This window comes from Alexandromys fortis, unplaced genomic scaffold (assembly GCF_014885135.2).
Source record: "Alexandromys fortis isolate MF-2015 unplaced genomic scaffold, M_Fortis_MF-2015_v1.1 scaffold_278, whole genome shotgun sequence".
Taxonomy (NCBI): Eukaryota; Metazoa; Chordata; class Mammalia; order Rodentia; family Cricetidae; genus Alexandromys; species Alexandromys fortis.
The window spans coordinates 1,308,467-1,336,224 of NW_026068175.1; the positions used below are offsets into that span (position 1 = coordinate 1,308,467).

The window sequence follows — 27,758 nt, forward strand, 5'->3', positions numbered from 1 at the left end:
TCCCTTCTTCCCTCCCTCCCTTCCTCCCTCCCTTCCTCCCTCCTTCATTCCCTCACTCTTCACTTTCTTTCCTTCTCTTTTTCCTTCCTTCCTTCCCTCCCACCCTCCCTTCTATTCTCCCTCTCTCCCTGCCTCCTTCCCTCCTCCTTTCCCTCTCATTCTCCCTTCTTCCTCCCTCCCTTCTTCATTCTTTCCTTCCTTCTCTCCCTCTTTCCTGTCTTTTCTCCCCTTTCTTTCCATTCCTTTCCCCATTTTCCTTCTTGTTTTCTCTTTTTAAGAGGTCACGTATAAGCCAGGATGACCTGGATCTCATTATGTTTAATTTTTGATCCCTCTGTTTTCACTTCCTGAATTCTGAGGTAGAAGTATGCCACAAACTCTGGGTTTGTGCAAAGCTAAAGACGGAATTGAACACTGTACCATGCTGTACCAACACTATACCAGCCAAGCTCCATTTTAGTCTTAAGATTGTATTTTCTTGGCATAATTTCCCAGAGACTCCAGATTCAGCATCTATGTCCCTACCTCTTTCTTCACTCTCCTTTAGGTGCATTTATTTCTGTCTCTTCTACTAAAGAAAAGTAAAAGAAAGACTTTACTCTGTTCTCATAACCTTTAAAGCCTTGTTATTTATCCAGAATTTTACCTGTGATACTGCCTGGAATATTCTCCTTGTGTCTCTATAGCCTTATTACAAATTCTTGCAAACACTCCAGGAAGCTTAGCTCCCAAAGAGCAATTTAAAGTGCAGTAAAACTATGGTACAGACAGAAGGTATAATGGAGGTAGGAGGGACAGGGAAGATTTCAGCTCTAGACCCTTCCTTCTGTCCATTCGTATGAGCTACTTTTTACACTGCTGTGACCTAAGCAACTTCAAGAAGGAAGGGCAAATTTTGTCTGATATATATTTTTTTTTAGTTACAGTCATTCTATCATTGCAAGACCGGCATATGGATAGCAGGATCTTGAGGCAGCTGATCACTTTACATCCATAATGAGGATGAAGAGAAAGATGCAATTGATGCTAAACTCATTTTCTTTTTTCTTTTCATCATTCTGGTACCCCACCCTAAGGAACAATTCTGCCCACAGTCTCAGGTCTTCTTAATTAACACAATCCAGAAACTCCCTTCATGGGTATCCCAGGTGGTTTGTTTTCTTGGGGATCCTAAATTTTGTTAAGTTGACAATCAAGATTAACCTATCAAAGCCTTAAATTGGTAATGCTTGTCTATGGCACCAAGACTCTCCCTGAGGATAAACAACAGTCATTTCCTATTCAATGCCGGTGGAGTTTAGAAGACTTGACAACTTTTCTCAGTAGCTGCAGACTCAGGAGTACAGTGGGTGGATAATTTATTTGTAGATAGCTGAGGTGTCCATTTTCCAAGTATTGGAGTCACAAGAGGGACTAGGCTACTGATGTTTTTACAGAACATTCAGAAGGGAAGACCTGGAGTAGGGGGGAAAGTATTTTGCCCCTTCATCTTCATCTCCGAGAAGTAGTATTTCCATGCATCCCATCCATCGTTTCTGTACTCTTCAACCTGCAGTTTCCTGGTGTTAGGTGGAAGGAAACATGCAGTTCGAGCTGGAAAGCATCTTGCCAAAGCTCGGCAGAACAGCCATCTTTCCTGGATTTATAGGATCTTGTTTCTGCCTCCATCTGAGAGGCTCATATTTTGTCTTTGGTTGCAGGTGCAAAGCTGAGCAGATTCATGGTTGTAGCTGAGAAGACACACAGAGGCACACACTGTGCGAATTATTTTCATGTGGATAATATACTTAGGGGGCCTCGACTTGATCATGCCAGGCTTATCCTGAACTGAGCCTGGGAATTCCATTTTGATTTTTAAAATTAACTTATTTATGTGTTTCTGTTTTTATCCATATATGTTCACTACTCACAATGTTGAATGAATTTTAAGAAACAAATATCATCCATAATGTCACCAACAATATTAAAAGCTTTAAAAGCACCTATGTAGGCATCTATCCAATATCCAAGCATCCGTTTGTTATTGTATAATCTAGCATTTAAGCAGCTGTTGTTAGAAAGTGTTGCCATCTATTTATAGTAAATACATATGGCATTGTTTGGGGAATTCTTTTACTTTGACAATATATACTTTTATTTGTGACAACATACACAATATCAGCTGTCTGTGGTGTGTGTGTTGTCCAGACATGTGAGACTGCATGGACTCATAGTACACATGTGGAGGGTAGAGAAGGCCACTGAGTGTATTTGTCGGTTACTCTCTACCACACTTTTGGAGACTGGATTTTCTGTTGAGCCTGCCACTCCTCATTGTGTCTCTGTTGGTTTGGCCAGCAGCTCAGAAAAGCCATTCTTTTTCTTGCCCCCTCAGTGCAGGGATGGCAAGCACAGACATGACCATGCCAGCTTACTACTTAGGGATGTGAACCCAAGACTTTATGCTTGAACAGAGAGTGTTTGTATCACAGAGCCATTTTGATATTAGAGGAAATTTACTGGGATGTCAATGGATGTGTTCATAAACGACCTGGGTGGAATAAGCAAGCATGCGGATTGGTTTTAATTTCTATTTCGGTGCTGATATACCTCTGTCATTAGAGGAAAGCTTTCTTACGGTGTATGTATAATTCGGGCTTGAGAGTGAGCTCTGTAAACATCTGCCCCTGCAGTTTTCAAAGGACTCCATGTAGCTGCCTCAGGGTTACTTTGGATTGAGGAGGAAGACAACTTAGGATGCGCCTTCTGGGGCTCCTCTACTTCTCTTTTTATAAATACTGTCAACTTTCACAGGGTGACATTTTTATTTTACTGTACTTATTTATTTTGAGTTTAAAGGTTCTCAGGCCTTCAAAATATCTTTGCAAAATGCTGATCTTTGTGCAGCATCTCAATAGAGTGCTCGCCTCTCCTCTAGCTGGCCTTGCAGGTCTCCCGAATATTCTGTGAGGTCTGTCCAACTCTCTGCTGATTCTCCATTCTGGAGGCTGATGTGGCACAGGAGGAAGAATGTCAGAGGATGGTTGCTGACATCAGCCTTGGCCTTCACATACACATGCATCCGCATGCTTTTATAAGTATATACACACACACATACACACACACAAGTGTATGCACACATGTACACCATACACATTAAAAATTAAAAAAGGCCTTATTTCAACTCATACTTTTGGAGAGTTTAATACATGACCCATGTGTCACCTTTATTTGGGGGCCAGTGGTGAAGCAACACATTATGATGGGGACGCCTGAAAACAACAACAAAACCACTGAGCTCATGACATGATGAAAGAGGAGAGGGGAAGGGAGTGCTGAATTTCCGTATTCTCTTCATGGACATACCCTGACACCAAAGACTGTCTGCTAGTCCCAAGATCTTAAAGGTTCTACCACCTCCCCAAAGAGCCAAAGTACTGACAAAATCTATAAAAAGAGAGCTTCTGGGGGCGTTCAAGATCCAAAGTATGGCAACTCACAACCCAGAAAAAAGCAGTTGACGTTAGAAGACACACATGTAACTCAAAGTGGAATCAAATGGTTTGTTTGCTTTTATATATCATTGGTGACACAGGACTTAAGTGTCCCTTGTCCTCTGTAGCAGGATGGGGCAATTGATAGGGTTGAAATGACTACTATGACAGTGCTGGGGCAAGAAAAATAAAAACCAGACAGGCCTCTACTGTTAGGTAGATGAGCCAATTTAGTGTGCTAGAAAAAGACAAACTTTTCCTCCTCCTTCATAAAGATCAAGACAGGTTGTCCAGAGACAGTTTTATTTATTTATTTAATACAGATTTATGTGACATGAAAGACTTCAAAAACTCCTTGGGAAAGGAGCTTATTTTGATGCTTTTAGCTTAAGTGAAGTACAGTCAGGCACACAGAAATAAGAAATAGTGTGATCTAACCCTGTAGTCAGAGCCTGGCAACCTGAGCAAGCCAAGTTTGGCCGTATGTCCTCAGTAAGCCAATTAAAAGAATAAGTCACAGAGAAACGAACAAAAAAAGAATACTGATCTAACATGGCTACCCTGGGGAGATGGAGAGAGAGGTACAGTGATCCCCCCTAAGTTACAGTGGGATAGTGACACAAGGTCTGGATTTAAGTTGAGAGTCAGAGGAACACATAGCTAAGAAGTCCTGATCCTTCTGTGGGATGTGGTCCAGCCCATCATCTTTGTTAGGACAGGTCTTCTCTGAAAGGAAGTCTGGTAAGTTACCAGAACTGTGAAAAAAATTTTCAGGACACTGGCTACTCCTGCAGCTGGTACCAGGGCATCACCCATTTCATTTCCCCAATTTCTTAGTGACGATTGTCTCCATAACCTGTTAGTCAAAGGGTCCCCAATTATTTCTAGAATACCTTCATTCCTGCCGGCATGGTTACACAAACAACAGCAGACTAAGGAGGGAGCTCTTCAGACATGCTGAAAGATCCAGTTAGTGATCCCTCCTCCCACACAAGGCACCAGGACCTTTCTGCAGTGGCGGTTTTCCTGTGAAAACGGGGATACAAAGCTTTCCAGGCTGTTCCTTACTTTGGGGCAATGAAGTTCTCTTTTCTATGAAGCTCTAGAGGAAGAGTCCTGTGGTTCATTTTCCTCACTTTAGAAAAGTTAGAGGACAGGATGGCAAAAGATCTAAAGGGATCGGAAAGAGCTCTGGAGTCAGCTGTTTCGTAACTTCCTCTGTTCAAAACACTCAGTACACCAAGGAACTCTAATTGGAGGCATTGTGTTCTAAGCATCAAGAACATTTAACTTTAAGCAATGTGAAAGTAGGAACAACTTTAAACACACTTCTATTCAAGCTCAAAGGTGGCATAAGGGGTCAGAGATCCCTCAAATTAGGGCAAGATCTGTCTCACAGTGCAAATGCCAACCACAGACCAGGAAATATTAGGATAGTGCTACTGCTCTCTGCTCCAAGACTGGTTTCAGTATTAGCAAAAAACGTAAAAAAATCCTACAAGGTAATTGCTGAAGCTGTTCATGAAGAGTTAGGAGAGTAGCCTCTTATTTACTGTTACATCTATGAAACTGCCTGAGAATAAGAACCATTTTCTTAAAAACATGGGTCAGCATCCCAGCCATTTTACCTTGTGTTCTGAGAGTCTCATGATACATGGCTAGTTTGTGTCTTAAGCCTTATCCCCCAGAGTCTCTGATTATGTGGCTGACACCAGCAAGCATCGCAAATCCTTCTCCTCTGACTTGCACATATGACCAGTTCAACCTTCCTTGTGTAATTCCAGTTCTACCTCTGTAATTTCAGGACTCAAAGACATTTGATGTTACTCATCTTCCCTCGGACAACCCAATGCCCCTTTCCCTGGAAAGAGCAGGCATTTTCCCTCTTGTCTCAGCTGCTTTTCTCTCTGCTGTGAAGAAATACCAGAGATGAACATTTTTAAAGGGAGGGTTTATTTTAGCTCACAGTTTGAAGGTGCAGTCCATCATGGTGGAAGTCATGGCAGCAGGAGCTTGCAATAACTATCACAGTGTATCCATAAGCAAGAAGCCGGATGCTGGATTCCTTTGTTCTGTCCCACCTGGTTACTTTATACCTGAAATAACCACACAGAAATTGTATTAATTAAATTACTGCCTGGTCCATTATCTCTAGCCTCTTATTGGCTAACTCTCACATCTTAATTCAACCCATTTCTATTAATCTGTATATCACCATGAGGTCATGGCTTACCGAGAAACATTCAGCATGTCTGACCTGGCAGCTCCATTGCAGCTCTCCCTCTGCTTTCTTCTTTACAGAATTCAGTTCTGTCTTCCCACCTACTTAAGTTCTGACCTATCACCAGGCTCAAAGCAGTTTCTTTATTAAGCAATGAAAGCAACACAAATAGAGAAGGACCTCCTACACCAGTTCCCTTTCTCCTTTTTGTACTCCAGGAACCCAGCCCATGGATTGGTGCTGCGCACAGGCAGGGTGGGCCTTCCAATCTCAGTTAATGTCCTCTGGATGATCCTTTATAGACATGCATGGAGGTTTGTCTCCTGTGTGATTCTTGGTGCTACCAAGTCGTAAACAATCCCTTCTTCCTCTCACACATCTTCATGACCACACACAAGTTCCTAAAACAGTTTTCACATGTTCTATACAGAATGTCTGTCCTACCTTCTTAACTATGTACCACCTACCTCATAAGAGGATGGATATGTTATATGTGCCTTCTTTCTTTCTTTCTTTCTTTCTTTCTTTCTTTCTTTCTTTCTTTCTTTCTCTTTTTAAAACTCTTCTCTGATTGGGAGCCCAACACTCAGCTATCAAAGAATGACACAGAGATTTACTTTTACTTATAAATAGACAACCTTAGCTTGGCTTACTTCTATCCAGCTTTTTTTTTCCTTTAACTTAAATTATCCCAACTACCTTTGACTTCTGGGCTTTTATCTTTCTATATTTCTGTATATCTTTTCTTTCCTTCCTATTTCATGTCCAACTGTGAGACTGGCCTCCAGCATCCCCCTCTCCTCCTTTTCTTGCTCCTCCCTCTCTTTTTGTCTTATTTATCTTCTCTGCTTGTCAGCCCCACCTATACCTCTTCTTCCTAGCTATTTGTTGTTCAGCTCTTTATTAGTCCAATCAGTTGTTTGGGGCAGACAAAGTAACACAGATTCACAGAGCTAAACAAATGCAACATAAAAAAAATGGACCACATCTTTAATGCATCATTGAACAAATAGTCCACAGCTTAAACAAATGTAACACATCTTCAACTAGTATTCTACAACAGCTATATGAATATATAGAGCTGGTTTCTCTTCAGATTGTATAAATGTTTTAAATTTTGCTAAAGATTTCCAAGGAGAGATTACGGTATAATGTTCATTTTCCTCTGTGTCACTGGTAACATGGCACACTGCATAACCAACTTAAATTTGTTGAATGAAAGACAAGATACCTAATGTATCCTTACTCAGTTACTAATTCCCTAATTTTTAATACTTTTCCTTGTTAACAAACATACTTATTTATTAGTAAGCTCAAATCAGATAAATAGTCTTTGCTTGAGGAATTTTCAGTGCATTGAGATGGCAAATGAGAAAATGGGCACAAACAACTAGTTTTCTACACAATAATAAGAGAATGAAGAGTTTCTCAATTTCCAGTGCAAAGTATGAAAAGCTCTTTTCTTTCTCCGCACCATTCCATTTCATGAAGAAAATAAAGGGCTGAGGATATAGCTCAGTTGGTATAGTATTTGTCTAGCCTGAAGGTTACTATCCAACACTGTATAGACATAGTGGCTCACAATTGTAATGCCAGCACTCTGAAGGAAACGGCAGGAGGAACAAAAGTACAAAGTCATCTCAAGCTCCATAAACTGTTTGAAGCTACCCTGGGTTAGGTGCCATGACATCCTATTGTCTCAAAAAAGATTGTGCTAAACTGAAAACAAACAGACAATCAAAAAATTGATGCCCCACCTGCAAAAGAAATTAACAACAACAATAACAAAATAAACTGAAAAATTCAGACCAGAACAGTTTAAAAATAGGTATGCAATCTCATGTTTCAGCTTATTTTAGTCTATAGAAAATGCTTGCTCAGACTAATGTTACTTATTTCATTAATACTGTGTTTATCAGTGAGGTAAATGCGAGTATGTATGTATATGTTACGGGTGTCCTTTTAAAAGACTGTATGCCTATTTTTCTTTTATCATTGTACATACATAATTTCAAAATTTCACTTAGATCATATTTATACTTGAGTTCACAAATGTTCAACTAACTCAGCACTGTGGAGCAATGAACCAGATAACCATTTCTTTGATTCTGAATTCCTAAAGTCTACCATGCTAGCACCCTTCTCCCAAGTTGTAGTAATCACTAATATCTACAGGTATTGTAATATATCCCCATGAGGAAAACAGCCAAATTCAGTCTCAAGTTAAGCACACACTGGCACAGAAGTTCAAAGATAGGGTCTTAGGGAAGTGCTCGTATAATTTCACTGATCAACAGCAATAAAGCAAAAGTTGGAAATAGGAATTTTGAATATTTATTGTTTCATCCATCTAGAGCCAATAACTCCCTTTCGCTATTTCCTTCTAAGCAGTATAGCAATCTGTTCTTTAAATAGTTACACAATCTTCCATATGCAGAAATGTTAATCAAAGTTCTTGCTACTCCTTCCTTTTGAATATCAATGCTGGCTTGTTTTCCTCTAGACACAGAACTACAGAGGACCCTGACAGCCCTGCCACACCCCTTGCCACTTCACTTTCATATCTGTGACTCTCACTGAAATTTCTACACCACTGTGTGGAAATATACAGTTCATGGATTTGAGTATTGATAGGTGTTTAATCTGAGACAGAAAACAGCCACACATTCTCCACACAGTATGAATGTGTACCCCCAGCCCCCTTTTCCTACTTGTTTAATAGCAGTTATTGCAAGGCATTAGTTTATTTTAGATACTGAGTCTCATGTAGCCCAGGTAGGCTTCATACTACATAGCTGAGGTCAGTTTTGAACTCCACATCTTTCTGCCTCTACCTCCAAAATACAGGGCTTTAGCTATATACCACCACACCAGTTTATATGGTGTTGGTGATGAACCCAAGTCTTCATGCATGCTAGGCAAACACTTGATAGAACTATGTCTCTAAATCCTGCTCTAGCTTTTTGTTGTTTTAATTTTAATTTTTAATTATGTGTGTCTGTCTGTGCAGTGTGTACACTTGAGTTCTGGTGCCCATGGAGGACAGAAAAGGATATTTCTGTGCAAGGGAAGACTTGCTCTAAATCACAGACATTGTGTTAACTACATTCTAGGTTGCTGAGACAAAAATCCCTGACAAGAAGCAACTTAAGAGAGTGTCTTAGTCATCAGTCAGGGAGTGTCTTAGCAGTGCTCTAATGCTGTGAACTGACACCATGACCATGGCAACTCATGTTAAAAAAGGCATTTAATTGGGTCTTACTTACAGTTTCAGAGTTTGGTCCGTGATCATCATAGCAGGGAACATGGCTGGATGTGGATGTGTAATGATGTAGTTGTAGCTAAGGACTTTACATCACAAACTACAGAGAGAGAGAGAGAGNAGAGAGAGAGAGAGAGAGAGAGAGAGAGAGAGAGAGAGAGAGAGAGAGAGAGAGAGAGGAAGGAGAGAGAGATTGGACAGGGTTCCAGCCACACACCTATTTCTACAAGCCTATACCACCTAATCCTGATTCTATTGAACATTTTCACTCCCTGGTGACTAAGCATTCAAATGTGGAAGCCTCTGGGGCCCATTCTTATTCAAATCGCTTCAGGAAATAAAGGTTTGCTTTGAAGTTCCAGGAGACATAGCATGCCATGACAGGGAAGATATGGTGGCTTGTCATATTATGCACTTATGCACAGACGAAATGTGTCTGATGACACATTAAGTCTCTTTAGTATTCAGGAATGTTCCATGATGTATACTGAGATAAACTGTGAAACAAAACACTGTTTTGGCTTAAGGGAAAATGGACTCTTCTCTTCCTGAAGGGAGTCGGTTGAGCCAGGACTAAGACAACAGTCACTCTGGAATTCTCATATCTTCTACATTTACTCTTATCTGCTCTTCGGAGAAAAAGCTGCAGGAGCTGGCTTACCATGCAACTGGGTAGAAGAGATGTGTACTGGACTTCCCAGGGTACCTGCTGTACTTGACAGGTCCCAGAGCAAAGGGTTACATGAAAAACGTATGGAAACAGCTTATTTATAAATAAGAAGGCAAGTGGGGCTAGAGAGATGGGGAAAGTCCAAGGCTAACATGCTGTGGGCCTTGAGACACGTGATCATTCCCTCAGGACATTTACATGCACTGAGCTCTCCTTCTCTGATATTTGAGGACCAAGTTCTCTTCCTTGTGGCTGGATGGGGGTGGAATGTTCCTTCTCCTCTGTCACTGGTTTCTTGCTTCTTTTGATCCTGATGATGCTTTATTTCAGTTCTGATTCCTGCCATGAAGTTGAAGGGGAAAGTCAGTATTGGAGCTAGTGATGAAGGAAAGAACAAGAACTTTTATCTTGTATGTTTATTACCTTGCAAAATGATGCAAGAAAGGTTGGTTTCCTGTTGGATTTTTGGAAAATATTCAGTTTATAGAATGGCATGTGTTCATTCTAGAAAAATTTGAACAAAAAATTAACTTTGCATGTCTGTGTATTTGTATGTGTATTCATACATGTGTGTATGGGTTCATACATGTGTGCAAATGAGTATGGAGCCCAAGAAATAATATGGGATTCTCCTCTGTATGCTGTGAATACCATTGGTTAATAAAGAAACTGGCTTGGTCTGATAGAATAGAACAGAGCTAGGTGGGGAAAACTAAACTGAATGCTGGAAGAAAGAAAAGAGGAGTTAGTGAGAAGCCATGTGGCCCCTTCGGACACAAATGCCAAAACTTCACCTGGTAAGCCACATGGCAATACACTTATTAATAGAAATGGGTTAAATTGAAATATAAGAGCTAGTCGATAAGAAGTTAGAGCTAATAGGCCAAGCAATGATTTAATTAATACAGTTTCTGTGTGATTATTTCAGGGCTGAGCAGGGCTGAGATCACAAACTAGCAGCCTCTCACAACAAAGAAATATCTTCTTGGATTGTTCTCTAGCTTATTATTTTGAGTCAGCATTAGATGAACCTTGGGCTTACCCATTGGCTAGCATGAATGGCACACATGATTCAGGGATCTCCCTGACTCTCCTCACTATGGTCACAGTATATCTGACTTTTCACATGGGTAACAGAGATCCAGCCTCATCTCATCATATAACAAGCACTTCACTGGCTAACCTGTCTCCTCATTTGTAAGAAGGCAACTCTATTCCAGTGGCTACTGAGAGTTTTTTTTTTTAATTTTTTGTCTGTTTATTTTTGTTTGTTTCCCAGTAAGTATGATTAGGATTTGGTAGAAATGCTTTCTAGATATTAGCATTGGGTAATCAGTTCCAATCAGTTACCAATTTAGTAAAAATGTTTCAAAGTTTTCAGGACACTTTTTTTTTTCTGCTTCTTGATGCAGGATTTTACTGTCCTATTGTTTTATGCAAATGGTGAAATTTTAGGCAGGCAAAAGTAATCCTGATCTAGAGGTTTGATATATTAAAGATAAACACAAAACAGGACATTGGCATACTTCTGTCATAATTTCCTAGATGTGAAGTTCTATAAATAAATTTTAATATTTGCAGAGTTTAAAAAACATTTATTTTAACTTTTGTGTTATTGTTTTCATGAGTGCATGTATATGCAGAAATGGATTCTTGTTCCATACAAAGACCATAAAAGGGTGTAAGTTTCCTTGAAATCAAGTTACAGACCCTATGAGTTTCCATGACAAACCTGAGTTCTCTGCAAGATCAGCAAGTCCTCTTAGCCACTGAACCATCTCTCTAGCTCCAACATCAACCTCATCAGTACTTTTTTAGTTAATTTATTTTTCATAATACATGTAGAAAGACAATAAATCTTTCTCATTTGACACTTGGCAAACAAAAATTCTTAAATCTTAGTTCATATTACACAGGTAGCAACTGTATTTGTCCTTACATGTGTCGGGAGTCAAAATACTCATTAGTTAGTGCATTCTAGTCTTTTACAAGCTTGGCGTTTAGTTTATAAACACTCTGATTGATCTGAGAAGTTTCACGGTAGCCAAATAGCAAAGGGGGCAGGCAGGAGTACAAGGGGCTGGAGTATAAAAAGTTAAGATGTACACCTTGAGAGCTTTACTAAGGCATAGTTAGGAACAAGCGCAGTAACCCCTGTACTTCTGTATGTATGTATATATGTCAGTGGTCATGGAGTGGAGCAGATCTGACCTTGTGTGAGAAGCTTGGTAAAAATCTCATATTGACAAACAATGTAGGCCAGCAATTATTTTGCAATGACCTTTCTGTGTAATTGAAATCTCCTGTGCAACTCTGGTCTATAAAGAAGACTCTGGCGGCATGAATATGGCATTAGCTACAGGGTCACAAACCTTTAGTATACTTGTTTTCTTGCTTATGCATTCATGGCTCTTGTATGTCACAGCACAGAGAAAGGAATTCATACATATGCAGTGGTGGATATGAACTCCTGACCAGAGGTGCAACTGATGGCTGAAGGTTCAATGAAAGGCAGAGTTTTGCAAGACAGTGATCTCACAAATCACCTCAGACTGTCTCCAAGGTTCTTGAATTGATTAAGAGGACAGGGATGCTCAAGGTAAGAATTCCATGGACTCAAATTAATACCTAGCCTGAAAGTATAGAGAGGGTCTTAATACAAATGAGAGGAATTCTTATATCCAGGAGTCATATCACTCAACAATGTAACTCTTCTATCAACTTGGCTTGTTAGAGGACCAAGAATAAGAAGGGACTAGAGAGATATCTTAATTGGTAAAATATATGCTGTGTTATCATGAAGACCAGAATTAAATTTCCAACACTAACATAAAAAGCTAGATGTGGTCATGGGCTTGAAATCCAGTGCTGGGGGTGAAGAACAGGAGGCTCTCTTGCCCAGTTAGTCTAGATGAATTAGTGAACTTCAGATTTAGTGAGAGACACTGTCTCAAATACTAAGGTGGAAATGATAGCGAAAGAGACCCATTTTTGACCTCTGGCCTTCACATCTGGACACATGCATACACACACACAAAAGTCAGGGTCAGGATTTCTTGTTCAGGAAGGGATATGGACTCAGACTTTAGGAGAGAGAATACTCAGCGTGTGGTGGGAACTTTGGCATCAATAGTGCATTGCCTCTACATACATCAACCTCTTTTGTACCTCAAATAAAGGATAGATGTGTCTCCTCTCTACCCTACTGAATTATTCCTTCCAAGCCTATCTTCCTGATGGATGTGATCTATGCATATAAAAAGAGAAATAGAGGAGAAAGAGAGTAAGGCAAAAATTTCAAAAGTGTAGGGTGAAGGGGAAAATATTTGTATTAAGATTTACATTTCTTCTTTGGGTAAGGAGAAGGATTCAGGGAAAAAGATGAAAGCCCAAAGTGGGTATGTTCAGTATCTTGATAATCTTTTATTTCGGTAATTGACCATATTTTCTATCACTCTGATGGATAGTGAATGTGTGAACTGTACCAAACAGAAATGTCCCGTTTCTAAGGAAAACTTGATCATTGGGAAACTACAGGTTAGCATCAAGCTAACATAGGCTGTCCTTCTGATTGCACTTCAATCTCACCCTAAAGACATGATGCTGTTTCTTAGGAAGCCTAAGATCACATGATCCAAAAAGAGTGACTTCCTGGGGTCATAGTTGGGAGAGCCTGGAAGGACATTGGAGACAATCTAGTCATAACAGTCTAGTTCTAGGTGTGTGTGTGTGTGTATGTGTGTGTGTGTGTGTGTGTGGTGTGTGTGTGTGTGTGTGGTGTGTGTGTGTGTGGTGCACATATGTGTGTGTGCGCAAGCATTCATAGATGATAGAGATAGATGAATAGATAGATGACAGATGATAAATAGACAGAAAGAAACATGTGATAGATAAAAAGACAGAATATATTCTATCTAAATCAGACTATGAAAGTAAAAACAAGACCAAAGACTGGGAGGAAGATAACTCAGGAGAGCAGTTAGACTTGAAGTTTCTGAGGGAATGCTTGAGGTGCTCCAGTCCAGCAGATGGGTAATGGGGGTCTTTGACAAAAGGTGTGAACTGAGCCCCAGTGACTCTGTCTGTGGCACAGAGCTTGCTTACCTCTTTTTCAGGCTATCTCCTCCTCTGTACCTCACCTAGTTGGCATTTTCAGGAAAGTTTATTTTACCCTAAATTGAGACTGCAATATGTAGATGAAGAAATAGGAATGCGAGCATGGATTTTCAATTTTCCAAAGTTGAAAAGTTAACTAGGAGACAGAGGAACAGCTGTCTTCCATGGTCCCTGGAAAGGGAGTCTCTGGCACTGATTTGACTTGTCCTATCCAGAGTTTACCAACACCTATAGTTCTTGAAATCTTGTTTTTGATGCCCTTATTTGAACTACCTGGAGGCAAACATCAACTACTTACAGTTCTTTATGTCCTGTTATTGAAAATATTGTCCAGTCTCTCTCAACTCTATCTTCCTGTCTAACAGACGCAGTCATAGCAATTCCATGCCAAGGTGATTAGAAACTAGATTTTTATAGTATCTACTAGTTGGAAAATATAAAAACTAGTTTACAAGGAAATTACTGAGCCATGTAGTAAAACCTGCTTGTCAACAATGATGTATCTGTGCTAGTGTGCCTTCATAAATTATTATTTTAAATTTTTTGGTCTTTGGTAAAATTAATTTAATCTGTTCATCATGAAACAAGAAAAAAAATTCCCTGTGAGCACCAACTTAGTTCTTCTCATAGCCTCCTTAGCATCAACAATCCAGCTGCCACAGGGATCATAAGGTCCCTTCTGCAGATTTTCAGTCTTCCAGGTAAAAAAATAATTAAAATATGGATTCAGATGGACGTTTGAGACCAGCTAACCCAGGATGTGACCAGCACCCAGCTTTCTCAGGTGCCCCCAAGACAGTGCACAAAATAAGCAGGAAGCAGTCTTGAAACTCTGCTGTTCCAATTCCTTTAACCTGTTGTGCCTGACCTCTATAAGAAAGACATGGGCATGTTATGATCTGATGGCCTGGTCTGTCACTTGTGTACCCTGTCCCTTTAAGAGACAAGTCCAGCCCACTGCCACCACCCCTTCTGCCTTTGCTAGCTGGTCTTCCTCCTGTGAGCTCTCTGTCTCTGACCCTCCGAAGAGTGGTTGCTGCCACTCCTCCCCCCACCTCTCTCCCTCTCTCTCTTTCTCTCTATCTCCCCTTCCCTTCCATACCCCACTGAATAAACTATACCCAAACTTTCTATGCATGGCGTGTTTATCCATCTCTGTCTCTCACCCACTAGCGCTGGCTGCGGGTCTCAAGTCTCTGATCACCTGCCACTGCAGCTCCTCCTGGGACTGGCTTTCCCCGACCTGGGACTGGCTTCTTCTCGTGGCCCACCACCACCTCTTGTGCAACTACAGTTAGCCCTACAGCTACGGCTATGGTTATGGAGTTGGTCCCATCCTCACCAGTCCTTTTCCCTTAGAGGATGTGCAGTGCTTTGCACAGAAAGCTTGAGAGCTACCCCTAGCAGCCAGAGGCTTCAGATTTAAGCACAGACATACTGGCTACAACAATGAAAACGAGAAGTAAGTGTAAGAATAGGTACAGGCAACAAACAAGTCATGAATAGGATTAAATGTTTGCAGGTGAAGGAGACGGGAATGCAGCACTGGGGGAAAGCTGGGAAGCAGTAGGTTTTCACCCGACAGGGAGAGAGGGTGATGTTTCTCTGTTGAAGGCTGTGGTGAAGAGTTCAGTCCATGGGGCAGGCCTATGGGAGTGTTCATCACCCCCACATAATGCATAGCCAGCCCATGGGACCTATGGGAGAAAATCCTACCATTATGTACTGCATCCACAGCACAGCACAGAGGAACCTTGCTTTATAAACTTATGAAGTTTTTAGGATTATGGTTAAAACATTGTACTTATTTTTATAACTTAAATTTAGAAAATTTGCTTTCAAAGTGAGCATTGGGTCTTGTTCAAGAGGATCTTGGTTCTATTCCTAGTACCCACATGACAGCTTCCAACTATCAGTATATCAAGTTCCAGGGGAAGTGACCCTCCTCTATCCTCTGCGACACTAGATACAGATATGTACACAGATACACACTTTACACAGAACACCCATACACATAAGCAAACAAATAAAGATTTAAAAATTCTTCACTCTCTGTCTCTGTGTGTATCTGTATTGTGCATGTGTGTTTGTGTTTAAGTATGTATACATGCATATATATTTTGAAGCAAGTGTGCTCCTCTGTGGTTGTATGCACACACACATAGGTGCCATGGTACACATGTGAAGACCAGAGTAACACTTTCTATAGTGGATTCTCTCCATCCATCTTTTGCTGTTCCTCATGCTCCCAGTTACCTGTCCACAAGCTTACAGACTCTCTCTCTCTCTCTCTCTCTCTCTCTCTCTCTCTCTCTCTCTCTCTCTCTGTCTCTCTCTGTCTCTCTCCTTTCTTTATCTCTCTCATTTCCATACCAGACACTGGGGGCATAGATACATGCCACCACATCTAGCTAGCTCAAACTCAGGCTGTCAGTTTGTGCTAAAAGCACTCTAATCTGTTGAACAATTTGCTGGCTGTAAACTTGTTTTTCTACTGAAGGTTAGTGAGGTCCGTTCAAGCACCTGTGTAGACATGTAATAAATCAAAAACTCTAACATAGTATAACCTCCTGGGCAAAAATAAATATGCTCTAAATGGATCCTTGAACCCCTCTTTTGGCTATCAAGTTATAGAAAAATAAACTTCACAAAACTGAAATTTCCCCAGGAGTCTCATGTTCAGAAAAGTAAAAGACTGAAGCTGAGTACCAGATAGAGGAAGAACTTGTCTTCTGGAAAGAGATTCCTCACAGTTAGGAAAACTTGTCAGAACACCAGGCCAGAGCAACTGGAAATAGATAAAGAGGATATGTGGCACTTTGACAAGAGTTGATTAGCTAAATGCAGTTCCAGCCATCTATTTAAACCCAGGACTCATATTAGGACCCCAAAGATGAGCTTGGGAGGTTGATGGACCTCTTCATTTCTCTTCTAAATGTGGCTCTTCTTATCTGCTCTTAACGATTGTGTGTCTCTTTAACTAGCCTATTATGAATGGTTGCCAAGCCTGGTTTATTTGAACTGCCAGGATTCAGGCTGTGACCCTGATAGTTCTGATCACATACTCTTATCTCTGAGGGATAATCCTGTGCTTTCAGAGAGCAAGTCCCTAACAATAATATGTAAGAAGAAGAAATTTACTAGACTAGTTAAAAGAGAAAATTCTTGAGGCAGATTCTTTTACATCAACTACTGGGTTTATTAATGGTGTCTTACAGGGCCTGAAGCAAATTTTCCGTGTTTAGAATGAGCATTATACAAATATTTATCTCCTACGATTGTGACAATAATTAAGTGAGATGCCAAAGGAACTGCAACAGGGACTGACATACAATTTGCACAATGGAGAAAGCTTGTGTGGAAAGAAGTTTGCATGAAAGATTAAAAAAAAACAGATATCAGTGGAAATTTTGTTCTATAAATGTTATGCAACTTTGGGTTTACAGCATTGTATTGACTAGATGTATATTATCTCGACCACAAGCTAGAGTCATTTGAGGAGAGAGATCCCCAGTTGAGAAAATGCCTGTGTAAGATTTGTCTGTAGACAAGTGTCTACAATACTTCTGCTATTGATGATGGATGTGGCTGAATCCAGCTCACTTGGGGGCAGGGCTGTGCCTTCGTAGGTGAATGGTATAAAAAAATAGGCTGAGCAAGCCATGGGGAGCAAGCCAATAAGCAACAGTCCTCCATGGTCTCTGAATTATTGCCAGCCTTGAGGTTCTGGGCTTAAATTCCATCCTTGACTTCCCTCAGTGAGGGAAATAAGCAGTTTCCTCCTCAAATTGCTCTTTGTCATGGTGTTTCATCACTGTCATAAAAACCCTAGTAAAAACATGTATGTGTGTGTGTGTGTGTGTGTGTGTGTGTGTGTGTGTGTGTGTAGACTTGGGGAGGCTGGAAGAGAGAATAAGATCCCATGGAGCTGGTAGTAGTTGTGAAGTAGTTGTGAGTAAACTGTGGGACTTGTGTACTAAGAGCGAACTCAGGACTTGTGGAAGAGCAGTGAGTACACTTAACTGCAGAGTCATTTCTCCAACCCCTAATGTGTAATGTTTGAAAGCCAAAGCCCAGTTCTACTTTTTTTTTTTTAAAGAATATGCATGAGACGAATAAGATCTAGAAGGTTCCTTCCTCATGGTAGAAATTCCATAGAGGAAAGATACTTTCAAAACTGTAGATGTTACATCTCTCTCCTTTTTAGTTTTTGCTTCAGTGTTTTGTTTTCATCCCTTCCTGCTGAGTTGTGAGCTCACCACCTGCCTAGCATCACTATTCATTATATCTTGCCTTTAACCCAGAATTCTTTGAACCCATTCAATTCTTGTTCTCATCCCATTGCGCCATCTACAATCTCCTTTTTAGTTCTTTAAATGAGTTTCTTCAGCCTTCCACACACCAGGAAGGTGATTAAAATCTCCTTTTTTAAAAATCATACTCCTTTAAATGCCTATGAGGATTGGCCCCTGGCAAAGCATTACCTCAAAGAAATGTAAATTACAAGCCACAGGGGTTTGTGGGGAGGATAAAGGAAGTAAGCCTGTGATACCTCTAAGAGAATAAGGATTCCGTTGAAAGATTTTGATAGCTAAAGCAAGTGTTTCCATAAAAGAAAAAAAGCATATGAAAAGTGTTAAGGAGGCCTAAAGGAGTTCCTCTGGATAAACTGGGAATAAAAAGCATCAGAGGATGGGCAGGAGAGATGGTTCAGTGGTTAAGACTACATGTTGTTTTTTTTCTGAGGAACCAAGTTTGGTTCCCAGCACCTATATAATGGATCACAACCATCTGTATCTCCAATAGTAGAGATACCACACACCTTCTGAACTATAAGAGCCCCAAGCATGCACATGGTGCACTTACAAACTTGCTGGCAATACATTAATACACACAAAATCAATCAATCAATCAATCATCAATCAATCAATCAATCCTTAAAACAATTATTTAAAACCAAAAGACACAAATGTGATTATATACAACAATAGTCCCAACACTCTGGGAGACTGCAATAGGATCTTCAGTTTGAGGCCAACTTGAGTTACAGAGTGAGACCCTGTCTCAATAAAGAGGGGGAGGCTGGGTAAGAGTCTAAGTGAATGAAGCACTTGTCTTGAAGTCTGAGTTAGGATCTCAAGAAGCTATGTAAATCTGGTGCAACAGTACATCTAAAATCCCAGTATTCTACAGGGAGATAGAAGACAAAGACAGGAAGATCCCCAGAAGACAGTGGGTCAGCTAGCTTGGTATACAAATGGGCAAATAAGAAACCCTATCACAGACAAGGAGTAAATTGAGGGCTAGCATTGAATTTGGTCTCTGAAATGCACACATATGCCAGAATGGCACAAAGCTGTGACACACACACACACACAGAGAGAGAGAGAGAGAGAGAGAGAGAGAGAGAGAGAGAGAGAGAAGAACAGACCAAACACAACTATTGGATACCATAGTTAGGAGTCTAGTTGCTTATGTGGGGATAGCTAGGATGTTAAATGAAGAGAAATATCTGCGTGTGAGAAATGGCAAGAGTAAGTTAGTAGTGTTCTTGATTAGAGAGTTTGTGTTCAGAGTGATAACCACATGTGTCTCAAACTTATTTTGCTGTTTTGTGTTTTGAGATAGGATTTTACTACACAAACAAAGCTGGCCTCAAACTTGAACTCTCCTGCCCAAGTCCCAAATATTGGGATAAAGAGGCATGCACCAGCATGTTCAGATTTGGGACTTGTGATACCCGCAGAAGGGCAGATTACTGTGGAGTAAGTAACAGCCTTTCTCATGCCAGGATGTGGGTTACAGTATTAATAACCTAGAACGGATACTGTGATTCAATTTCATGTGACAACCTGTGACCCAAATCACGCCTGGACACCTGACCTCAATAAGTCAATTATAAAACCTAAATTAAAGGAGAGGAATTCAATACGGCCACATTAAGAAGAAAGACAAAGAGAACAGTGAACCCTGGGAGTCCGTCTTTCAAGGGCCTGAAGTGAAATTGGTGTCTCACATCTAAGCAGTCCCTCTCATGTCGTGGTTGACCCATTATTGTCTGGGCTCCAGCTTCGTCCTGTCTGGTGGTGTGGCAAGTTGTTAGAACTGTGTGAAGCCCCTTTCTAGAAGACATGTTCCCCAGCTATTTGGGGTGCTTCCTTTTCTCAATTTGAGACTGCTGGGGGAAATTCCTGTTTCTTAATGGTCCTCAAGGATTAACAGTTAGAGACTTGGTCTGGACAGTTACATCTGAAAGTGTCAACTGAGAATAAACACTTTAGAATGCAAGCACAGTAAGTAAATGCCCAGAGAATCATACCCCAAGAGGATGAAGGTTATTTCCTCTGGGGGACCCCTGTGTGAGCAGGTAAAAAGGGGGGCGAGCATTATCTTCTTAGTGAATATATTTACATTTATGTTATTTGTTTTTAGTGTGTGTGTGTGTTAGTGTGTGTGTGTGTGTGTGTGTGTGTGTGTAATGAATACATGAGTGCATATACTCACAGAAACCAGAATAGAACATCTGAAGGTGTAAGTCAAAAACAATGCCACACCAGTTTGGAATTATGATTAATAGGGTGGTATTTATTTAAAGGGGAAAAAAACTTACAGATCACCGTCCCAGCTGTGTAACTAGGAAGGGAGTCTAATAATCTGGAGCCAGAGCTAGGGTGGATGTGAGCTGCCCATTGTGGATACTGGGAACTGAGCTCAGGTCCTCTACAAGAGCAGCACACACTCAACTCTGAGCCATTATAAAATAGTCATAAGAAATGCCCTGAAACCCAGAGTCAAACTGGTCCCCTTTCATTATGGGGAGCCAGTTTAGCATATCGTAATGTTCTCTGGATGAGTATTTGAAGTAACCCCTAACTACATCTAACTCAAGTCTAGTTCAAAAGAATGGAACTTTGCTCTTCCTGTATCAGAAAGAGAAGCTGTGAGTCATGAGGGTGGCAGTAAACCGCATGCCTTATTTACAGGCACCAGAAACTCGCCCCCCACATTTTTAGAAATAGCTGGATACAGTGGTACACACTTGTAATTCCAGTACTGGGTAGAGAAAGAGCTGTGGATTTCTGGGACTTGTAAAAAGGCCAGCCTAGCTTACTTGAAGAACTCCAGGCCAGTGAGAGAGACTGAATCAACATAAACAAACAAGCAAACAAGTAATAAATGTTACATAAGTAAGGAAACGTACCCCACGCTGGAGAGTGCCTGAAGAATAATAACCAAGGTATCCTCTGACTGGCCAACCTCCAACATGTGCACATATATCTTTACACACACAAACATACATTCATTGAAAATAACCAAGATTCTAGAAAAGTCCTAGATCTAAATAAATAAGTAAGAAAGACAAATTTTTGTTTTAACTATTCTGGGCAAGCTCTGCATTACCAGAAAATTTCAAATTCTTTCCCATTATCACTACACTGGATGCTAAAGTATATGTATGTCTGTGGTTGTGTTTAAGTATATGAATATATGTACAATGATTTAGCATAAGGTTTCATTGCTGTTTGAAAATATTTCTTTGCATGATGGTCAGTTCTTTCTCTTGTCCACACTCTTAAAATATACTCTTCTTCTTACAATTCGTGGTATATTTGCTTAACATTGCTTTTCTGATGGAAGTTTCACCCCAACCCCTGGCATTCTTATACTCAAAGAGTCTGGAATGCTCTGTTGAAGTTCCACCCCAAGACCCCTCCCCCATCTCTCTCCAAATCCTGCCACTTCTCAGAAAGCCCTTCAAATAATGGCTCTCTCCACAGGGTATTTAAACTGCCCCTCCCACCCCAAAGCAGACAAGAGGGTTTTCAGTTTCTCTTGCTTATCTCTTTTGGAGTGGGGAGTTTGAAAATCACCCAGGAGCATTTTACCCATTAAGCCTGGTCCTTTCTTAATTTGGTTTGATTTTGCCTGCTTTAGATTGCTGCTTCAGTGGAGACTTATTGGGGTGCAGAAACTTTTCTATTACTGCTTTGTCAAACCTTTCAACAACTTTGTGTCTACAGTTTGTGAACTATAACTTCAGCAGATATTGAAAGCAGAATCTGAATTATTGTTGCTAGCTTGCTTTATCAGTGATGCCTTTCTTTCTGAGGTTGGTTCTTACTGTGTAGTTTAGGTTGGCCTTGAAATCAATATCCTCTTGTCTCAGCCACTGTGGGGCTGGGATTACACACATACACTGCCTCACCCAGATTCCTATTGTTAGGAATATTTCTTAACATGGCCTCCCTACAGACGCAAAAATTCCCAATCAAGCCAAATCAAAACAAGCCAAACTAAGAAATATCCAGGTTTAATGGGAGATCTACTACTTGACTCCCGGGAGGAAGAAAGGGAGAACATGTGTTCTTCTTTCCGGAGATCACTTAAGTACTCTGGGGAGTGGTCCTGACCCCATCCCCAGGGAGGGGTCAGGGCCTGGCCTGCTGGGATTTGGAGTCCAGACCAGGCCTGGGGGCTGGGATAGATGCGAGGGACTGGGGCCTATGCCCCCAACTTGACACCTATGTATAATTTATATATGATTCTGTATTTCCCCATCCAAATACAGATATCTGAGGGTAAACTCACAAGGACAGAATACATGCATTATGATGTCTGCCATTCCTGAGAATGATCAGAGTTAGATGCATGATGGCCTCTCTCATTCAAAGCTTCTTTCAGAATTTTATGTGATACTTAAATGCTGAATTTATATCTTACCACAGAAGCTGGAGCCCTGCCTTGCACTAGATGAATTCTTTTCCAAATTTCCACCTCCCTTGACTGTGACTTACAGTAGTTATACTGATTATATCTCTGTACAGGAGATAATGGCTCTAATTGTTGTATTGCTCTAAGGAGGTAAAGACAGTTTGAGCATTTGTTTGGAATTCATTCCTCGGGTGGGGCAAATGCATACATAAATTGGGGCAGAAAAGGCACCCCCCATGCTAAAGATGTTCTTTGTTATAATTTGTTTTTTTCAATTTTTAGTTGTGTGTGTATGAATGCATTGTATGTGAAAGAGAGAGGGAGAAAGACAGTGACATAACTTTTACAATGCATGTGTAGGGGTCAAAGCACAGCTTCATAGCGTCCTTGCCCTCCTTTCACGTTTTCATGGTTTGAGGATGATTTTAGCTGACAATACAGTTTATTTGATGTAGCTGAGAGTTATCTGAAGAGGTCTCAACTGAGGAATTGTCCAATTAGCTTGGCCTACAGTCACGCGTAGGATATTTCCTTGATTGATAATTGAACAAACCCAAGCTAGGTAGACGTGGAGGCCCACAGAAACAGGATATTCCTGGATATAGCTGACTGGTTAAGTGAGTTCTGGGGTCGACTGAGAATCCTGCCTTAGAGAATAAGGGTAGTAATTAGTGGAGAAAAATTCCTAATGTCCTAATGTCAACCTGGCATCTTCACGTTTATGTATATGCATCACACAGGGCAATCTTCTCTCTCTCTTTCTCTCTCTGGAAGCGGGAAGGAATTCCGAGGATGGGTAAGCGGCCCCAGCCCTGCTGCCCCACAGTGCATTGAACTTCACAGGAGCTAAGCAGCCTACTGAGCAGAGAAGGCACCCTCGTGGGGCCATCTGTAAAGGGAAAAGTGGCTCACAGGGGCAGGAATAGAGGTCTGGATAAAGACCTTGGCCAAGTTGTGAAAGTTTGGGCATCTGCCACTGATCATTGGGAGAGCTTAAAGACAGCATGCCACCTTTCTGAATCCTCTTCTGCTCTGTGCAGCGAGGGCATCAGTCTAGAGGAAGGAGTAATACCAAAGGCTTGCCTTCGTTTTTCCATCTATAGTTATAATCATGATGAAATAAGCACATTTTAGGATAGAGGTTCAGGCTCTAGGTATAGATAAAAATTTTTCTGCTTATGAGAAAAGAAGAAAAAAAAATGGTATTGTTTGCAGGCCTGACTAAAGGCAGCATAAAAATTGAAAACCACAAATCCAAGAATTGACCCATCCTTACAATGCCATAAATTCTGAGTAAAGTTATTAAACCCATAAAATATTTGAGTAAAGGTACTTGTTCATTTTCAAAAAAAAAAAAAAAAAAAAGGACAGCCAATATAGTGCCAAGGCTTCATGTCTCTAGAAAGGGGAGGCAGAGATGAGAAAAAGAGGCTGGAGTAGGCACCCAACCAGCAGGAAGGTCATGAAGGGAAGGAGAGCAATCAGGAAAATGAGCAGACTGCTGGAGCTAATGCAGAAGACAGGAGCTCATCTTAAATGTGGGCTGATGTTAGTGGAGCCATTGAGCTGGCATCAGAATTTCCCATTCTCCAAGGGTTTATGATGTTAAGGTGAATCTGAGTTCAATCTCTTTTAATTTTCAAAGTAGACAATAGTAAGAACTTGGTGGAAAAGTAACCTGGGCCAATGAAGCAGCTAGACAATCAAGTATTCCTGTAAACTTAACATCCTGAGTTCTGTCATAGGATCCCATTCATGGGATTTGTTCTCTGACATCCACACATACTATGGCATGGGTATGCCTGAACTGACACACATACTACACATTGTATACACATAATAAAATTAATTAGAAAAAAATGAACATAATAGAGCATATACTTTTGTTGTATGATAAGGCCTCTCTTGGGCATATTCCCAAGAGTGGTATTGCTGGGTCCATGGGTAGGTTGATCCCGAATTTCCTGAGAAACCTCCATACTGCTTTCCAAAGTAGTTGCACAAGTTTGCATTCCCACCAGCAATGGATGAGTGTACCTCTTTCTCCACAACCTCTCCAGCAAACGTAAGCCAGACCCAAAAAGAGGAACATGGGATGTATTCACTCATATTTGGTTTCTAGCCATAAATAAAGGACATTGCACCTATAATTTGTGGTCTTAGAGAAGCTAAATAAGAAGGAGAACCCAAAGAAAAACATTTAGGCATCCTCCTGAATATTAACCTTCATCAGGCGATGAAAGGAGACAGAGACAGAGACCCACATTGGAGCACCGGACTGAAATATCAAGGTCCAAATCAGGAGCAGAAGGAGAGAGAGCACGATCAAGGAACTCAGGACCGCGAGAGGTGCAACCACACACTGAGACAATGGGGATGTTCTATCGGGAACTCACCAAGGACAGCTGGCCAGGGTCTGAAAAAGCCTGGGTTAAAACTGGTCTCGCTGAACATAGCAGACAAGAAGGACTACTGAGACATCAAGAACAATGGCAATGGGTTTTTGATCCTACTGCACCTATTGGTTTTGTGGGAGCCTAGGCAGTTTGGATGCTCACCTTACTAGACCTGAATGGAGGTGGGTGGTCCTTGGACTTCCCACAGGGCAGGGAACCCTGATTGCTCTTTGGGCTGATGAGGGAGGGGGACTTGATTGGGGGAGGGGGAGAGAAAGGGGAGGCGGCGGTGGAGAAGAGACAGAAATCTTTAATAAATAAATAGAATTGTCCAAAAAACAAAAGAAAAAAAATGAAATAGAAGCACCATAAGAAGAACTCGACAGGATCTGGAAAGGTTGTCAACTCTAAGCATACTAACCCCAGATCCTCCCCCAGGGCCTATATAAAAAATGCCAGATGTGGTGTCCTGTACTTACAGTCACAGTGTTAGCGAGGCAGAGACATGCGGCTGTCTGGACTTCCAGGCCCATAAGAGACCATGCATCACAATAAATGGATGTCACCTGCATTATAATACCTGCAATATCACAGAGATGATCCTCTAGTTTCTACCTGGGTGTGTACCTGGGGGCACACATATCCACACACATGTGCATCTGCACATACGTTCACAGAAACATATACGTAAAGAAGAGTATGACAATAATGGTACAGATCTATAGATATTTTTCAGAAAACAAGGAATTAGTGGGGATGAAGTGTGAGCTGGAATGACTATGAATACTCCGGAGGCAGCCAGGCTTTTGGCTTGAAACAATGGCCCTTGAAGTCAGTAAAGAATGTTGCAGAGACGGCATAGCTGTCCTAACATGGGCCCGAGTCAAGACAACCATTAGAATTCATGCCATTCTCTTTCTAGCTCTAGACTGTGCCTAAGGCCTTGCAGGAATTTTGTCACTTTCAGAACAGTGCAGAAGAGAAGCAACTGTATGTGTGCAAACTTGAAAGAACAACAACAACAAAAAAAATCCAGGACAGGAATATTCTGTCATATGTGTAAATCCATGCTGCTGGGCAACCTTTTCTTGAGGAACTTTGAACAATAATCAACTCACTGTGAATAGAATACTGATAGCATAATCTAGAACACTGAACCAGTGAGCTTTATTTCGGTTAGTTATAAGAATACTGGTAACTAAAGGACATCTTTATTATCAAAGAGTTTACATCTGTATGTATAAGAACTCACAAAGGCCTCATCCCTGGAGCTTTCTGTGCAACTTGCAGACAGCTTGGCAGGTCAGAGAGTCTCCTTTTCTTAGCAATTATTGCTGCTTGTAAAACTTCAAAGAGGACTCAATGAATCTTGTAAGTTTCAGTGGCTTCCTAAGATTTGTGAATTGAGCTTCAAAAGTTTAGTTTACCCCATGAATCATTTTTTTTTCTTTTTTTCATTTATTTTACACATAAACCACAGTTTTGCCTTCCTCTGCTCTTCCTGTTCCCTCCCCCCACCTCCAGTTTACCCCCACATTAACTCCTCCTCTGTTCAGAAAGGGGCAGGCCTCCCATGGGAGTCAACAAAGCATGGCATACCAAATTGAGGGAGGTCCAAGCTCCTCCCCTTGCATCAAGGCTGGACAAGCTGTCTTCTGCACCTTAAGGAGACTTCCTACAATAGGGAGTGTTTCACTTCAGGGAAATAGCTGAACAACACATGACCACTATTAAACAGTTGTAAATGCAACTTGCTTGGGGGCAAGTTTCCTCTGCAGAGAAAGAGTGTTTTGACAGGCAGGGAACTAAAAAAGATGGCAGACTGTCACCAACAAACAGTACATTCCAGGGTGTTTGAACAAAGTATGTAAGGGGAACTGCGGGGTGGCTTACTTGAAAGGCAGGCACCAGGGTAATTTTACATTTCAAATGGTTTGCTTTCCTAATGTGCGGGTTGCTGCATCTGTTAACCATGGATGTTTTATAAATTGGAAGAGAAGTAACTAATTAGCATGTATTTTCATGGATGTCTTAATTTCTTTCCTCAGGAAGAGTAAATTCTGCACTAGATTGTAACACAATCCTAATTAGTCTTATTAAAATTAAAGCCCAGAGTCGCATATTAGGGGGTGAAAGCTGAAAGATCAGAGAAGCAGAGTAGCCAGCCACTAGGGTCCTCTCAGAATGCTCAAACCAAAGGCATCAGGATCTTGTCTCTATGACTCCTCAGACTGCATGCTCTGAGCCTCTCACTCCTCCAGCCTTTACATTCCTCTCTCTGCACAGCCATATGCCTCCTGTCTCTATCTTCCTATTGCTGGAATCCCAGGTGCAGGGATCAAAGGAGCTCTGTTTCTCTTTTAACCAGATTCAATCTTGTATAGCCCATGGTGGCTTTGAACTACCAGAGATACTTCTGACTCTGCCTCCTGAGTGCTGGGATTAAAGATTTATGCCACCACTACCTGGTCTCTATGGTTAACTAGTAGTTTAGCTCTGCACACTGATCTTCAGGCAAGCTTTATTTGTTAGATCACAAATAAAATATCACCACCCTAGATTATTGTGATCTGAAAAGTGGCTCACCTTTGTGGCAGAAAAAAAAAAGGGGGGGGGGACAGAAAAAAGTAAGGTCCTTTTCACAGAGGGCAGATGTAAAGGCCAAGAACCAGCTCTCAGTCCCAGAGAAAAACTTCCCATGATCAGGGAGAGTAAAAGATTTCTATAATAGCTTCACACAGCATCCGAGGGCCTTTTCTTTAGTTCAATTCTCTTGTCCTAATTGTATAATTTGTTAGCTCTAATTTTCTGTCCCAATTCTAACATTCTTATTTTTCTACATTCTAAATTCCTATCCTTCCAATCTTATTTCTTCTACATTCTTATTTCTGTATCTATATTCTCATTT

The 27,758-nt window shown here is 41.0% G+C and overlaps 1 long non-coding RNA gene across 4 annotated transcripts; it reads right to left on the bottom strand.

Moving 5' to 3' along the window:
• Positions 1-204: 204 nt before the first annotated feature.
• LOC126492497 (uncharacterized) lies at positions 205-15,718 on the bottom strand. Of its 4 annotated transcripts, none has more exons than XR_007589616.1 (5): positions 10,050-15,718; positions 9,825-9,965; positions 8,961-9,056; positions 5,440-5,569; positions 205-4,499 (listed from the first exon to the last, which is right to left on the bottom strand). It is a non-coding gene; the product is annotated as an uncharacterized lncRNA (long non-coding RNA). The 4 variants fall into 4 exon arrangements; XR_007589614.1 differs by having other exon boundaries at positions 205-1,730; positions 4,367-5,569; positions 10,050-15,707; XR_007589615.1 differs by having other exon boundaries at positions 205-2,987; positions 4,367-5,569; positions 10,050-15,707.
• Between the last annotated feature and the right edge of the window lie 12,040 nt (positions 15,719-27,758).